This window comes from Colletes latitarsis, chromosome 10 (assembly GCF_051014445.1).
Source record: "Colletes latitarsis isolate SP2378_abdomen chromosome 10, iyColLati1, whole genome shotgun sequence".
Taxonomy (NCBI): Eukaryota; Metazoa; Arthropoda; class Insecta; order Hymenoptera; family Colletidae; genus Colletes; species Colletes latitarsis.
Window position 1 is genome coordinate 9,240,047 of NC_135143.1, and position 15,371 is coordinate 9,255,417.

The 15,371-nt window shown below is 37.0% G+C and overlaps 1 protein-coding gene across 17 annotated transcripts in view; it reads left to right on the top strand.

Annotated features, from left to right (window-relative positions):
• Positions 1-15,371, top strand: part of LOC143346633 (CUGBP Elav-like family member 1-A) — a 504,287-nt gene that overhangs the window by 422,780 nt on the left and 66,136 nt on the right. The window lies entirely within an intron of this gene.

Sequence of the window (15,371 nt, forward strand, 5' to 3'; positions counted from 1 at the left end):
TTTGTCGCTAATTCGAATTTTCCTTTTCTTTTTGTTTCAGGTAAGTCACGAAAACGTAATATAGACGGAACCGTAATTAATTTCCAAACAAATATTTATCACAATTATTTGTCGTTGACAAAACAGTATCTTCTTAAAGTGTGCTTTTAAATCCCCGGAATAGAGATTTAATTCTTCTAAAAGAGCCCTAAATCGCTCGGATATTCTAAAGGTGTTTTGTAACTAATTATTTGAACACTTTGGATCGAAGTTATCTGTTTCGATGAAACTAAATTTAATTTTCTTACGGAATGTCAGCGAACAAATGGCTACCTGTGTGCAACGGAAGTGTGTAACATACGTTTCCGATTCGCATGGCATCTATAGGTAGCATTAACAGTAGCGTGGTCGCGCATTTCTACGATATCTGGCGATCACGGCTTCGCGGATTTTATTCGAATGCATTTGCCATTCGTTCGAGACGGAATACCAAGAAACTGTGCTGTTAGGTACTTATACAGGATGGAATACGAGAGCTGGCTACCGATTGATCTCGACAAATGTCTGCGCGATAACTTCGTAATAACAATTCCGTAAACACGTTCATCCTTATTTACAGAAACTTAATAAAAATAATTTCGTCAGAAAATAGACTTGCTAGAACAAGTATCTATTATAATCTAGAGTCGATCTATACTTCACCATAAATATTCGTCTTTCTTTTAATTAATCTATTCTACATATTACTAATAAACTACAGTAACGAAATAAGATATAAAAGGCGCGAGTTTTAAAAACTTGACCCCAAACAGTTATCCGAGTAGCGTTAAACGGTCACAATAATAAATTATTGACCCAGATATAACCCAGACCCACTTTCATAATCCTTGGCACGTATTATATAGATTCGTATAGAAAATGTATACAAGAGAAATCGCGAGAGGAACGCTCTCGCCCGTGTGTCAAACGTTCTTCTTTCGCTATTACGGTTTTCCTGGACGTTTTGTTCCAGTACCGCCGTTGGAAGCGGTTGCATTCAGAAACGAGACGCGTCATCGTGGTCTTTACAAGTGGCTTTGGCGTTGGAGAAGCAGATGTATGTACGAGCACGAGCTTTGCAACTACGGGCAGATTGGAACGCCGCCAAATATTTATACACAACGCGTCCGATAGTACGTACTCTGTTGCTCCGTCGCGCACCTGCATTATATTATAGTCGGTATTTAACGCCACCCGGATAATAAAATCATCGCTCGCCGAACCACTAAATATTTCCAACCGCTGTCCGTTGTCGGCTTGTCGGCGAAAAACGTTCCTCCTCCACTCTTCGTAAACTGTGCCCCGTAACAGAAGCAACGCGTTGCCAAATTCTATTATGTCGAAGCCGAAACGAGATTCGAGCAAATTTGTGGATCCTGAATTCTTGATTCGCTCGTCATCCGGTTCGATCATCGCCCGACGGAGGTGTCGGATCGTTTTTACATTCAAGCTCGATTCTCGTCGTCTTACTAACTCAAATATACTAACTGAAATACAGTAACGATTCTTAAAACGAACTCTAAGGTTGGTGTTCATTTTTCGTTTTTTCGTTCAGCCTTCTGTTTAGAGCAGTGTTTCCCAAAGTGGGTTCCATGAAATAAATTTAGGATTCCACGAGACAAGTTGTGATATAACATTAAAATAAGATTAGCTGCAATATTTTCATAGAAACGCATTAAAATATTAATAAACTACTATTATTCAAAACAATTACATCCTTCGCACTGAACTTGTGTTTTTTAATTAAAAACATTTCTTTGCAATTTATTACAACATTTAATATAGTTACAACGTTTTGTACGAATAAATAAAATTACATAATGATTTTTGTTTTATTTAATATCTATGGTAGTATTCTAGACACTGAGTTCATGTTATCGGTGTTTTCGTTCAAAGTCACGGACTTTGTATTGGAAACGCTATGTACACAAAAATCACTCAGATGTCAACACCGATGTCAACGCTAATATTTCTGCTTAGAAGTTTAGGTATGGCAAGGGTTCCATGATCCGTAAAAAATTTCTTAAGGGTTCCGCAAGAAAAAAAGTTTGGGAAACCCTGGTTTAGAGGAAGAGAAATGTTCAGTTTACGAATCACGTATGGGGTTCGTTTTAAGAATCGTTACAGATCGATACAAATACTTTTTCTCGCGAATTTATGTACTATTGATGCAACGAATTGAAATTTTTGTAATTCTTGGTAACGATAAGATTAAAGTCTGGAGTGAGATTTTTTCTTTGCACAACAACTCGTCAATTGTTTACGAAATCTGTATCTTCGTAACGTGTGAATGACCAAAGCTGAGATTTCGTAAGTTCGTTCTTTCTTCTCGCGATGTCCGCCTTCGTCTCGATCGATCATTGCACTTAACACGGTAGATAGGTTCCTAGAAAATGCCGTGATGTGTGAAACCGTGTTATATGAGACCCAGAACCAGTATAAAAAGGGGAGTTATGTTCCGAAAACTTATTAAAAACAAATATTGTGTATTAATTCTACATAAGCATATTATTTTAATTTAACGCAACCTTAATTTAATAAATTATAATTTTTTTATACAGGATGTTCGGCCACACCTTGGAAAAATTTTAATGGGAGATACTAGAAGCCAAAATAAGACGAAAATCAAGGATATTAAATTCTTGACTGAGGCTTCGTTAAAAAATTATTAAAAAATTAAATTAAAAAATTTCAAATCATTCTGAAAAAATTATTTTTGGTTGTGGGGGTCCGTTACAATCGTTTTTGGTGAATACACATACCCCGAAATCCTACCCACTTTCGAGAAAAAAATTTGGGTAGGTGCTGAAATTTTTTGGTGAAAAAAAAATTTTTCAAAAAGTTCTAAAAAAATGATTTTCGATTGCAGAGGTCGATTATAATCATTTTTGGTCATTACATATACCCCCGAAATCCTGCGTACTTTCGGAGAAAAAAATTCCTTACCGAAAATCTAATTTGAGGCCAGAAATGCTTTCCTGAAATTTCATGCGAATCTTTAAAACATCATAACTTCTGAACGGATTACACGATTTTAATGTTTAAAAAGGCAAACGACGCGTATTTTAGTGTAGAATATGTACATATAGCAAAAATATTCGAAAAGTTGTTCCTTCACCCCGCAAAATGAGAAAAACCCCATGAAAATGGTCGAATTTTCAAATAGCCATAACTCCTATAATTGTGGATATATTTCAATGAAACTTTTTTTGAAGTAGAGCCCATAGGTACCTACAAAACGGTATTAAACAACTTTTCTGTAGGACGTCAAGCGAAATTATTAAAAATCAAAAACGAATTTTTAAGGAAAATCGACAGGAGGTAGGTGCCTGAATTTTTCGGCGAAATTGAAAAAATTCAAAACGTTCTGAAAAAATTATTTTCAGTTGCGGGGGTCAATTACAATCATTTTTGGTGAATAGGCATACCCCCGAAATCTTGCGCTTTTTCGAGAAAGAAATTCATTACGAACGGAACTTTAAACGTGAATAACTTTTTAACGTAGCCTCGATCAACAAATTGGTGTTCTTGACTTTCGTCCTATTTTGGCCTCTAGAATCTCCCATTACAATTTTTCCCAGGGGTGGTCGGAACCCCTGTATATTTTCATGTAAAACCACTATAGTTCATTATTCCTTCGCATCATTACTTTAAGGTAATTTAGTTTTTAAATATGTTAAGCAAAAATCGTGTTATCCAGTGCTGTAGAAGTGCAGTGTTGTACAAAGGTTTTTGCAATTTTCTTGTCGTGTTATAAGATGCCGTGTTGTGGAAGGGCTACCTGTATTTGGAAATGTAGGCGTCACTTTAACGCGTAACATGATTACAAAACCTATGATGCGAATATTAATGTCCAGCCCCATATAGGACGGTAACGTTACGTATAGTCAAATCCATTCTGTAGATGCGCAACGTTATTGTCAGCATATTTGTCATTTATACGAAATACCGCGAATTCGAATGCATTATTCTCCGTTACGATCGATCACAGGGAATGCCTTTCAAGCGTAATCAATTATGTTGTGCGTGGAAAATTCATTTTGCTTAACGGTGTCGGACGGACAGCTAATTATAAATACGGGCGAACTGAAGAGGTTCATTCATAGTAATCCGTTTCAATTTTATTCGACGCAAGCTACTAATGATTCCAATTGTGTTTACTTGTTTCAAACGGATCCAATAATTCGGGAGCGTCATGTATCAACAACCGCGTTAATATAGATTGCGCTTGACACTATATTTAAACAAATTATATCATTATACGGTAAATTGATATTACGGTAAAGAGCTACATTTAATTAGTATTCGACAATATTGTGTAATTTAATCATGGACACGCGATATTCGCGTTTGAATTCGGCTCTACAAAGTCTCAAAAGGATACAAATTAAAGTTGTTATATTTATCATTGTATCTTCGCAAGAGTATTACTGATTTCTAGATGTTGCATTATATTATAAAATGAGGTTTAAAAATCTTGTAAATGTGCAGTTAGTCATATAAAAGAAGAACTCGCGTCGTTAGAATTTTTAACCATGGATTGAAATTATTGACAGAATCAAATTGCGTCGACAGTGTATAACAATATTTTAAGTATAAAGTTCCTATTATAATATTAACACGTTCGCTACCGCCATTCGGTTGGAAACCATCCATCAGAGACCACGCTGCATTTGTGATAATATCGTTCAATTTAGCGCATGCTTCCAATTATGTATAAATAAAACGTATCATTCGACAAATTGGGTATTTTGAATGTGGTGTTACAGATAATGTGACAACAGTCCATATTTGTACGGATATAAAATAGGCAATCGTTGCTGTCGTATATGTGACTGGTTTCTCGTGAGAATCGTATGCGTCACATTTAATAAGTCAAAAGGAAAACGATTTAATCAATAAGTAATCTCTTGCCACAATTACGTACTTGTCTCGTCGATTTACTAATTTCTTAACCAACAGCAAAAAATTGTTTGTCTCGATGTTTGAGCATCTTGAAAAAGTTCATTAACGCGAGGTTTCGAAACTAGAGTCGAACACTTGTTCAATCACTTTTGAACCGATCGGACCACTCATTAAAATTAGAACGACTTTATTATTAATACTGTATCGTGCAAACACCTGGAATTAAATTTCAGATGGTCTTACACTAGAAACTAGAAATCTTATCGTGGTTATCCAACAGTGCAGTTCTCGAAAAAACTTGTCATCGTTGAACGAGTTATAGAAATTACGTATACTGAAATAATTATCGAACAGTAATTTATATTGATGACAGAGATGTCAATTTATGATTCTGAAAATAACGAATCTGTTATTTAGATATTTTTTTTTATCTACGGCCGTATGTCTTTTTACTTATTGAACATACACGTACATAAAAATGATTCTATTTATTTTAATTACTCAGAACATGGACACGAATATTTTACAAGGACGAGAAATTGTACACGAACAGTATAAAGGTAAAAGAGTAAAGTTCAGTAATAAAACAGTTATTTTTAAACCCGATACTGAATAATGTTTGATATATCGGTGGTAGGAAGACGGTAGTATAAGTAAAACGTAATCTTCAAGGATAATGGCACCGGTACCATTCTACGAGTATCAGTAACGTTGATATTACATAAAATTATTTCGCGACGTCAATTTATAAATAGTTCGCGTAAATGCTATTACCCTTTATGATGACAGGGTCAGTCTAAGAATATCGAACAGTTCTGTTATACGGTGAACGTGCTTGACCCAGACATATATTTATAACATACTTTGCCCGAAAGAAGCTCAATGTACGAAGTGATCTGGTTTTCTGCTCTTAGTCGCGTTTCCTCATTCGTCGTTGCAACAAGAATAGTCTCCAAGTGCGACGAAATTCTCAATTCGCCTCCTTCAAATATAAATATGGATTCTTCGAGTGTCATATAATTATAATTACCAAAGAACGTACGCTGGTATTGTAATAAACCTATTAAAGGCTATATACGAACACGATGTGATCAAAACATGCTAACAATTCGTCTTGAATTATTTATTTATAAGGTAAACATAATCTTCTTCGAACTAACCGAATGCTGATGATTTGCACTTGTTCTAAGGAAATCTTCTGGCAAAATATCGTTAAATTTCTCGAGTAACAAAAAATCAAATTTACGATGCATGTTACTATAAATGAAAACGTATTATATATTATAATTCTATGAACGTTTACTTCCAAATACCTTCCAGGCATATTCAGCTTTTACTTTTTTTATTTTCGACGCGGCGACTCGTTCGACGTTCTGTTTATTGCGATTCGTTGCTGTATTTGGGCCAATATTTATGTATCCATAAACGTAACACTGACGACATTCCTTCGTTAAACACAGCTGCAGCAATATTTGCTTCTATTGCCACAATATTCACGACGCTATGCACCGTCTTCGGAGCTGTTTTAGCGTTGCTTCGTGAATTCGTTTAGCGATTATATTGTTTTATAACAAAACAGTTTAATCTTTAAACATCTGCGTCACCAACGCAAATATATTATATAGTGTAACTGCGTAATTTTTCTTCGTATTTATCTTAAAAAGTTGCCCACGCGTTCCATTTTTATTAAAACGAACAACACACTTCCACGTTCGTTTCATTTAACACATATACTAATGAAATTTAAAATAACATGTTCGACGTTATCATGGATATTTTCATTCAACTCCGTCGCAGTTTTTAATTTAGTAACACTGTTACATTTTTGCACATGTACTCCATTTTAGGATTTAAGGGTCTTTAGTTCTTTCTCTCTGTTCCGGTTCGTATTTGTCACAACAAGAGAAAAGTAACCCTTTTATTTAATTTGCAGAATGTATCCAGCTACGTTACAATAATCACCAAGCAAACTGACATTTTACGTGTTCCTGCTTTCCCAAAATAAAATACATTTAAGCATTAAATATTTTTCATTTTTTGTATTTCATTTTTGAACGTCAGTTACAGCCTGTGCTGGATTTCATATCCGACACAATCGGATAATAACAATGTAGACTTTGCAATGACACTTTGTAAATTTGAATGAAAATAGTAGAATGAAGAAAGATTCCTTTAAATATGTATTGATTTAAAATAATTGTATATAACCAAAATTTGATAATTAACCGTGCTTTTAAATAACATTCAAAGGCGAACCGGGCGAAAATGGCCAACAGTTGGCTCGAAATCCACGAGTTTCGTCTAGGAATTTCGTCGTGCAACAATAGAAACATGATTTAATAAAAGAAATAATCGCAGGTAACTCGAGCAACGCTTGAAATTAAGGTGATATTGTCGGCGATGGTCGGGCGCGAAGATCAAACGCATTAAGCGATCGAATCACTCGAACGAGCCTGTTAATTACTGCAATTAGTCAACAGACACGACGAAAGCACAAAATTAATTCGTCGAGTTGGAAACTGTTCCAAGGTTACAATCTGTCGTCGACACATACGAGTTATTATACATCTCAGTAACTATTTACACTACAAATTACATTTCAAAAATTTTTATTTTATTTATTCTAACCCGGAGATTAAAAATTCTTTTTCTTGGATCGTATTCGCGATATACTGGCTCGCATATAATTTTAGAATTTTATCCACAGTAGTCGTCCGCGTCAAGAATGACTAGCGCCATTAGGGCAGACGTAAACTATGATAAAATCTACCTAAAAGGTTATTACCGCTTTTACTCGAGGAATACCATACTATTTCAATGGAAAGAAGTCCCCTGAAAAGATCCTCCTCAAGAAATAAATGCGCCATGAATAATGTAACGCTCCTATGCTCGTTGTCTCCCTTCGGTGCACATCTATGCTTGAGTCGTTGCTTATCGGCGATCCGCGACTGAACGTCGATAATCGGTATCGGAATATATGCATTTCATATGCGCCGATAGCACGATTGTCAATGGCAAATATCTCTCCGTGAGTGCACGGTGGCTCGCACTCAAAACCATCCGCCATTGTCGGATCTCTGTTGTCGTATGTAAGATGCGACACATATGCAAGGTCCAATGACAAAATTCAGAGACGTCGTCCATAAATCGCGAGAGAAATAATGTACGAATTTATGATTCGATAAGACGAAGTTCCTTCTGTTAGAAACTGACTGTGATTTGTTTGACACGATCTCTCGACGGTGGAGTTATCATTGTTTTGTTAGAGATTTTTAGGGTCAGAAATAGTGCAATTATTTATTAAACTAATATCAGAGAAAAAGAATAGACCCTAGGAAACATTTGTCGGAAGTTATTCTCTAAACTTGAGTTCATTAATAATTCAAAGTGTGTTGTTACTTTCACTTTTTACGACGAACGAAGACGTTTATACCCAGCTGTTTTTTGGTTGTAACTCAAAACTCGCACTTTTATAACCTATGCGCTTTATGACTGACCTTCGATGGAGGATGACCCTAGGAGTAAGGAAACGTCCGAACTATTGCGGATAGCCGCGGGAATCTCATTTGGTTTGCGATCCGTAGATCGAATTTATTCAATCTACAAGACACCAGGATTCGTAAATACGAGGAAGAGGTGAGTCGTCGTCGTAAATTCAGGTAAAAATTTATATATCGATGGTATCCGGTAGTTTGGACGTTCCTATCGACTCGCAGAGGCGCGTCGATGCGTGGAACCTCATCGATAATGCCGTCGCTCTGATGATGACGATGTATGCGATACGTGTTTTCGTGTATAAATAATGCATCGACGGCGTCGTTCGAGAGGGACAAGCCACAAATATCCATGAAACTCCGATGGCAACGATGACCCTCGTGCCCTCCGTGAATCGACCGTAGTCGTTAATATCGCGTGTACCTGAATCCGACTCTTCTAACCCCGTTACATGACGTTAAAATGTAAAACGGGTGACTCTGTAAATACACGACACTAAGGAACAATAAGCCCAGTTACCGGGAAACGCTCCTGAAAATTCTACGATCTCTTGCGAGGTCACCGAGTATAGACGCGAGGCTTCCGATTGGCAGAACGACAGTGGCGAGTTCGCCAATCGCGATCTTCGCATACTTTACAGAAAGCGAGATTTAAATAGTACAAATAACCAGGAAGAAACTTAGAAGAAATGGACTAAGAAGCATTGGAACATCCTACGTACAGTCTGGACTTTTCGTTAATTGATTTTCACCTGTTTAAAAAATAGATATAAATGGAAGATTAATTTTATTTCTACGCCGGATACGTTGTCCCGTAATAGTTTCTTTCACGATACGCTTGTTTCGCGTGTATTCGCCCGGTTTTACCGCGGAATATTCGAAAACAGATTTTTAATGAAATTTCATTTTTTATTTTTTACCACCGGGACTTACCGCAACGACAGAGCTTTCCACGGTGCAATAATTTGTTAATAAACGTCAATTTACCGAACAGCTGCGCGCATCGTGCTTCAACGAAGAATATTTAATCGAAGAGAATTCATTTGGAAAGTAACTGGTGCCCCGCGGGGAGAGGGGTAGGAAAACTAAAAAGAGAAACACTGATCGATTTATCGATGTTTTCGTATAAACCTGAGACACACAGGCGTGGAAAACCGCCAAGTGTGTTTGTGTATATTTAACGCATCAAATGTTGAACTCGTTTCACTGGTCTCGCTGATTACAACAATGAATTAATAGTGAAATCACTGTCCGTTACATGTGTCGATGTTAATACTAATATTTGATGAATTTAATTTCTTGTATTATACCGATATTAGGATAAACTGATCGTGAATAATTCTACCGGAGGAAGTTGCTTTATTAGTTCATTGGTAATCAATGGTTTCGTTGCAAATAAATTATTTCGGTTCGTACGTGGAGATATTGGTGTAGTATATTTATGTATTAACGTCGACGCGTTTTGGGAGTGTTTTGAAGGTAGTTAGCCCCTCGCTATTTGTCGTAGAATGATTTACGACAGGACGACAGTCTGCACGTGGCTTGAAAGAATGTTATGAATGGAACCCAAGACGCTCGTGGATGGCTTTTGACTCGAGGTCGCGTATCTATCTGGCGTTGAGGGATGGTTTGTTTGAAAGAATGTATGGGAAAGTTTAAAAGAGGCACTGCTAAAGAACAACGATTCTATTTTGAAGAATCTGTCCACTTACACCAAAAACCTTTGGTAAAATCAGTCTTCGATATACTGAAATAAAATAAAGTTTACCTTTATCTCTCCATAGTGATGATTCCATCAGGAACCTAAATGGACCCATCAATTTAAGAAAATAAAACACCATGATTTACTAAAATTAAATCAGTAAATATATGACGAAGTGAAAAATGTTAACGTATGTGTAGCATTGCATTTAAAAGAAAAGTACCTGGAAACTTCCATGGAAAATCTTATTGTTATCAGAAACACCAATTACGCATAAAAATTTGATAACGTGAATAGTTTTACGTTTTATTGTACATTGTATAATTGTTCGAATATCGTTGCTAAAATTTAGCAAAAGAGAATATTTCTGAGCTCGTTGTTGGCCGCATTCATTGTCACCTTAGAGAATCGTGGCCTAAATAAATGTGTACAGCCAGTTGATAATCATTGGTGCTTATGACTCATGAGTTTCGTGTCTGTTGGCACAGAGCCTTCCTCGTAAACAAGTGCAATTATATTTCTAGCCGCGTATACATATATATTTACCATGCGCAGATAATGTCACATACGTCGCGTGTATCTATTATCGTTTATCAACGTTGAGGCATATCGTTGTAACTCAACTACGATTGTCAAAATACTATTACTCATCTTCGCCTGATATAACACGGGCTATCTTTATAATGACACATTTCGAACAATCTGATAAAATTAATTAAGCATTTCGTGCATTTAATTCTTTATACAGATATGTATGAATCGTTATAGTATAGGATATTTATAGCTACTTTATATCTCGGGACTCTATCGAAGAATTTTGTAAAACTGTTTACACATTGCTGCTCATATGTATTGGGACACTTTATCAAAACGTTATCAGTCTATGGATTATTGTCATTTAGCGAAAAGAAGGAATAATCTTTCTGGAATTATTTTCACGTCTTTAAGTTGAATTTTCTATTAATGCTGTGACGGTCACTGATGGTTGTCACTTCAAACAGCAATCTGTCTCAAAATTGTCTACAATGAAAGTACACTGATATTCACAAAATTTCAAATAACGTTACCACCACTTAGAATGCTGTGAAAAGAAACAGACACATTATCAAGTCGTTAAATATTTCTATCTTTCACATTATAATATAAACAAATATCAGGGACATCTCTTGAATTTTTAATGCTATTTGGCTGTAAAGAATTCAATGTATTGTGCAAGAGAATAGGCAAAACGCAATAAAAAGTGGTAAAGGAAACGTTAATCAGTTCACTGACCTTTATTATCAGTCTTCCAGTTTCTTAATGCGGTTTGATGACAACACGTCATACCAATGGTAAAAGAAAAATCGTGCTAAAGTACGTTAATCGTTCCTGCTATTATCAACGACACAGTGTAATCCCGAGCATGTGTAGAAACGATTCGAAAATATATAAAAATACAGGGTTCTATTAAAAAGAAAATCTCTTTTCATAGAATTCGACAATACTCCTGACAAAATGTGTCTCGATATATGGCAACGAATTTATTTGCTTATGTGACTACGACCTATCCCCACTAATTTCAGGTGCTGGTGTTGAACAAATATATAAATATTATCCAAATTATGTCGCATTTGGTCTCGTTTTAATCAGAAAAATGTGACGAATCTGTTTAAAAAATTTGTTACGAGAAAATAATAAAAAATAAAAGTTTGGCCGTTGCATCAGTATTGTCTCCCAAAGATATTCGACGCTGTATCGTATTAACCTACTCGATGACGCAGCATTGTGCAATTCTCGGAACTCCACCTGTTCAGATACATGATCACGGTCCCGATCGTTGGTCATATATCCGAGCACCACTGTTTCGAACATTTCGAGGGTTTTACGAAACTAACAATTACTTATGCAAAACGTTCCAAAGCTTGTTTAACCCTCTTGACGTACGATTTAATTCCAAATAATTTTTTAAACGCATACTACTTAATTTCGTTTAAATTTGTTCGTACGAGGAATGGCCACGAAAAAGAATAGATTTGTTTCACAAGTACCTCGTGAATGTAAAAATGTGTCAATTTTATAATTGTAAAATTTGACGAGTCAGACTCGTCATTGTATGGCAAGGGATGAAAAGCTTCGAGACTCGTACAAAATTCAAGACTATTTGAATCCGAATAACAGACTCGAAAGTTTTGAATGTTTCAAGAGTCCCAAGAATCGAACGGTTATCAGCGATCGTACGAACGGGGAAGAAGCTAAGAAAGAAACGACAGACTTATATGCGCACGCAAAACACACAAGCGGAAATTGAACGACGTTTGATGCACGGGTGGGGGGGGGGGGGCGAAGGAGGTGGCAGAGAAGTAACGGATGGAAGGAGAAGCGAAGGTAGAAAGAAGGCAGAGCGAGTAGGTTCGAACGAAAACAGAAGAGGGGGCGGTGTGGGCGCGTCGGGGGCCGCGCGGGGGGTAAAGAGGACAGTCGTAATTGCACGAAGAAGCACGAAGTGACCGAGAGGCGGTGGAGGCTTGAGGCGAACGCCGGTTCTCTCACTTGTTGAGTGTCAAGCGACGAACCGAGTCCTACCGTTCGTTCATGGTAACCGGTAGACAACGGTCGCGTGTTCTGCCGCACTATACATCGACGACACACGATTGTTTACGTGTACGTGAACGTGGACTGCGCGCGCGCGTAGGTATTCCATGACCGCGCTGGTGAAATACGTGTGTCGTAACGGTGCGCCTGGTCGATCGATCGATCGATCGATCGATAGAATTCCGTTCAGTGGTATAAAAAAGTTTTACGACGAAAGGTGAATTGTGAACAGTGCGTCGTTTATTGTTCGTCGCGCGATCGTGTACGCCTTATCATTATTGTTCACGAGCACGGTGGCCAAAAGTTCCTGGAACAGCGTACGGCATCTATTTTCGAGTGCTCGAGTCACGGTATCTTCGCGTCGGCAGTCTGTTCCCGAACGATCGCTCCGGCACGTGTATTTGTTCTAAATCGAACTGCACGCGATCGCCCGGCATCGAATCACGACAGAAACGTCGCGACGATGTTCGATCGATCGGAACGTTGACTCGCCGCGGGGATCGATGGAAGAAACATTGTTTCAGTTCGCAGAGACAGGCCGTCTTATTTCCATAGCCGATTGGGACGACCGAACGAGTCGATACGTTGCCGCTGTCAGAAACAAACCTCGTCACAGTTGCCGCCGGGCTATTGTTGTTGTCACGATTGTTTTACGCGCGCATTGCATAAGCATCGCCACCGTGATTACGTAAGATCGAGTTCTTTTGCAAGGAATAATCGTTAAATCGAACACGGAACACGCAAACGTTGTATGCACGACGATCGTAACGAAAAACGAGCGTGTTTTCCGTAAGGAGTATCGTTAGTTGTCTACGGATCGATTACAATTTTATGTGGTTTCCGTTCGTAAAGATTCTATTATTTTAGTATGCTACGAAACGCGGAAGAAACGTTCGGATCGTTCGTAATCGACCGTTTGTAATCGTTGTGGGATGCTTTTACAGTGATATTTATGAAGCTTATCGCGAGGTTTTGGCGTTCGATTCGGTAACTGGAACCACCCGCGAACCGGTTCGAATTTCCCGCGCACGGGTGCACGTGTAGTGTATCGGCGACGATGGCGATGAAGAGCCGGAAACAGTATACCGGGCCCAGCTTCGGATCAAAGAGTCATTATCCTGCAATCAGTCAGGCTTACTGGGCACCGCAGCCGCAAAATGTACCTTATTCCATCCCAGGTATCGTAACACTCGTAATTAAAATGTTACCTAAGGTAATTCGGATAATTTCAGGATTAACGCAACGCGGAAGATTGATAAATGCATAAATTTCATTTAATAACCGTTTGCGAATAAAAGAAAATCGTCGTCGATCGAACGCAAAATAATGTTTTCCCGTCGTTGAAGTCTCCACAAATATATAAAATTGAAGTTTGCAATAGAAATTATTTAAATATATTTGTTCGGAAGTTTTCACTTGTTCAAAGTTTATTTCGTTTGAAATGTATGTTGTGTAAGCCGCGTGCTATAAATAATATATAATATTATACGTTTAGTTATTATCGATTCTGTCCGCGTTCTGCAAAAGTTATAATTATCGGTAGTACTTTAGGAATTGAAAAAAAAAGTATGTTGCAACGTAACATGTGCATATAATCATTTCTTTACGATCACCTCTACCGCGAAACACGTTGCGCGTATCTTCAAAGCGCTCGCATAACGCACTTAGATTGACGTCGCTGCTGTGAGTATATATGTATACAAATTCAAGTACAGTGAAACTTACGTATTTGCAGGGGTTACCAAACTACAGACAAAGAGCCAAATTTAAGCAAATTTTATTCACACATAACGAGTATCGTAAACTAATTTCTGTGTACGTTTCATTCATAAATTCATTTATAAATTACAATCTAATAACAAATTTTTTAAACCAATATTGGGATGAACAAATGAAATTTTACTTCTAAAATATAATAAGGCAACTAATAATACAATATGGAATTATCTGAATAATATATCCGACATGTAATATTGTCTGTATACAATTACTGTTCACGTAAGAATCGTTCAAAATCCTATTACTGGTTTGGTCAAACAGATATAACAGTATTCAATGAAAGAACGACGTTCCTGGAACTTCTTTTCTTCTCGAATCGATTCTTTCATCTGTCAGGCCATTGAAAGTCAAAACAAATGTTGCTGTAACGTATAATTATTTTGTATGCAAATATTCGTCTATACTACTATTTGGGTATTGCGCATTCCCGCTTTTATCGTCGGTAGCGAATTATGTAGTACTTTCAATTTACCAAGTCATTTCGAATATCTGTTACGTGCATCTATGATCGCTTGAATAATGAAGCGTACTGATTTTACGTGCTGCCATTAAGTCCATAATTTATTGTAATATTTACGTAAGAAGAAGAAGTTGTATCGTTTTACATATTATTTTAATTTATTCCGCAGGCTCTAACCTCGGATGTAATACAATGCAAACTGCAACTTGCGGATCTTATTTCTCTCGTTGAAACTATGAAAATGATCACCGTCGACTTAAAATGTAAAGTAGTTTCTACTTTATTTAAAATTAAGTGTAAATGGCAAAAATATCAAGAAATAGTTAAAATAAAATTAAATTTCTAAAAAAAAGGGAGGATTTAATTTTCGAACAAATCTCTAGAACTCTAGAAATGGAATAACATTTAATTCGACTATCTTTTAATATCTTTTGTCCACGAT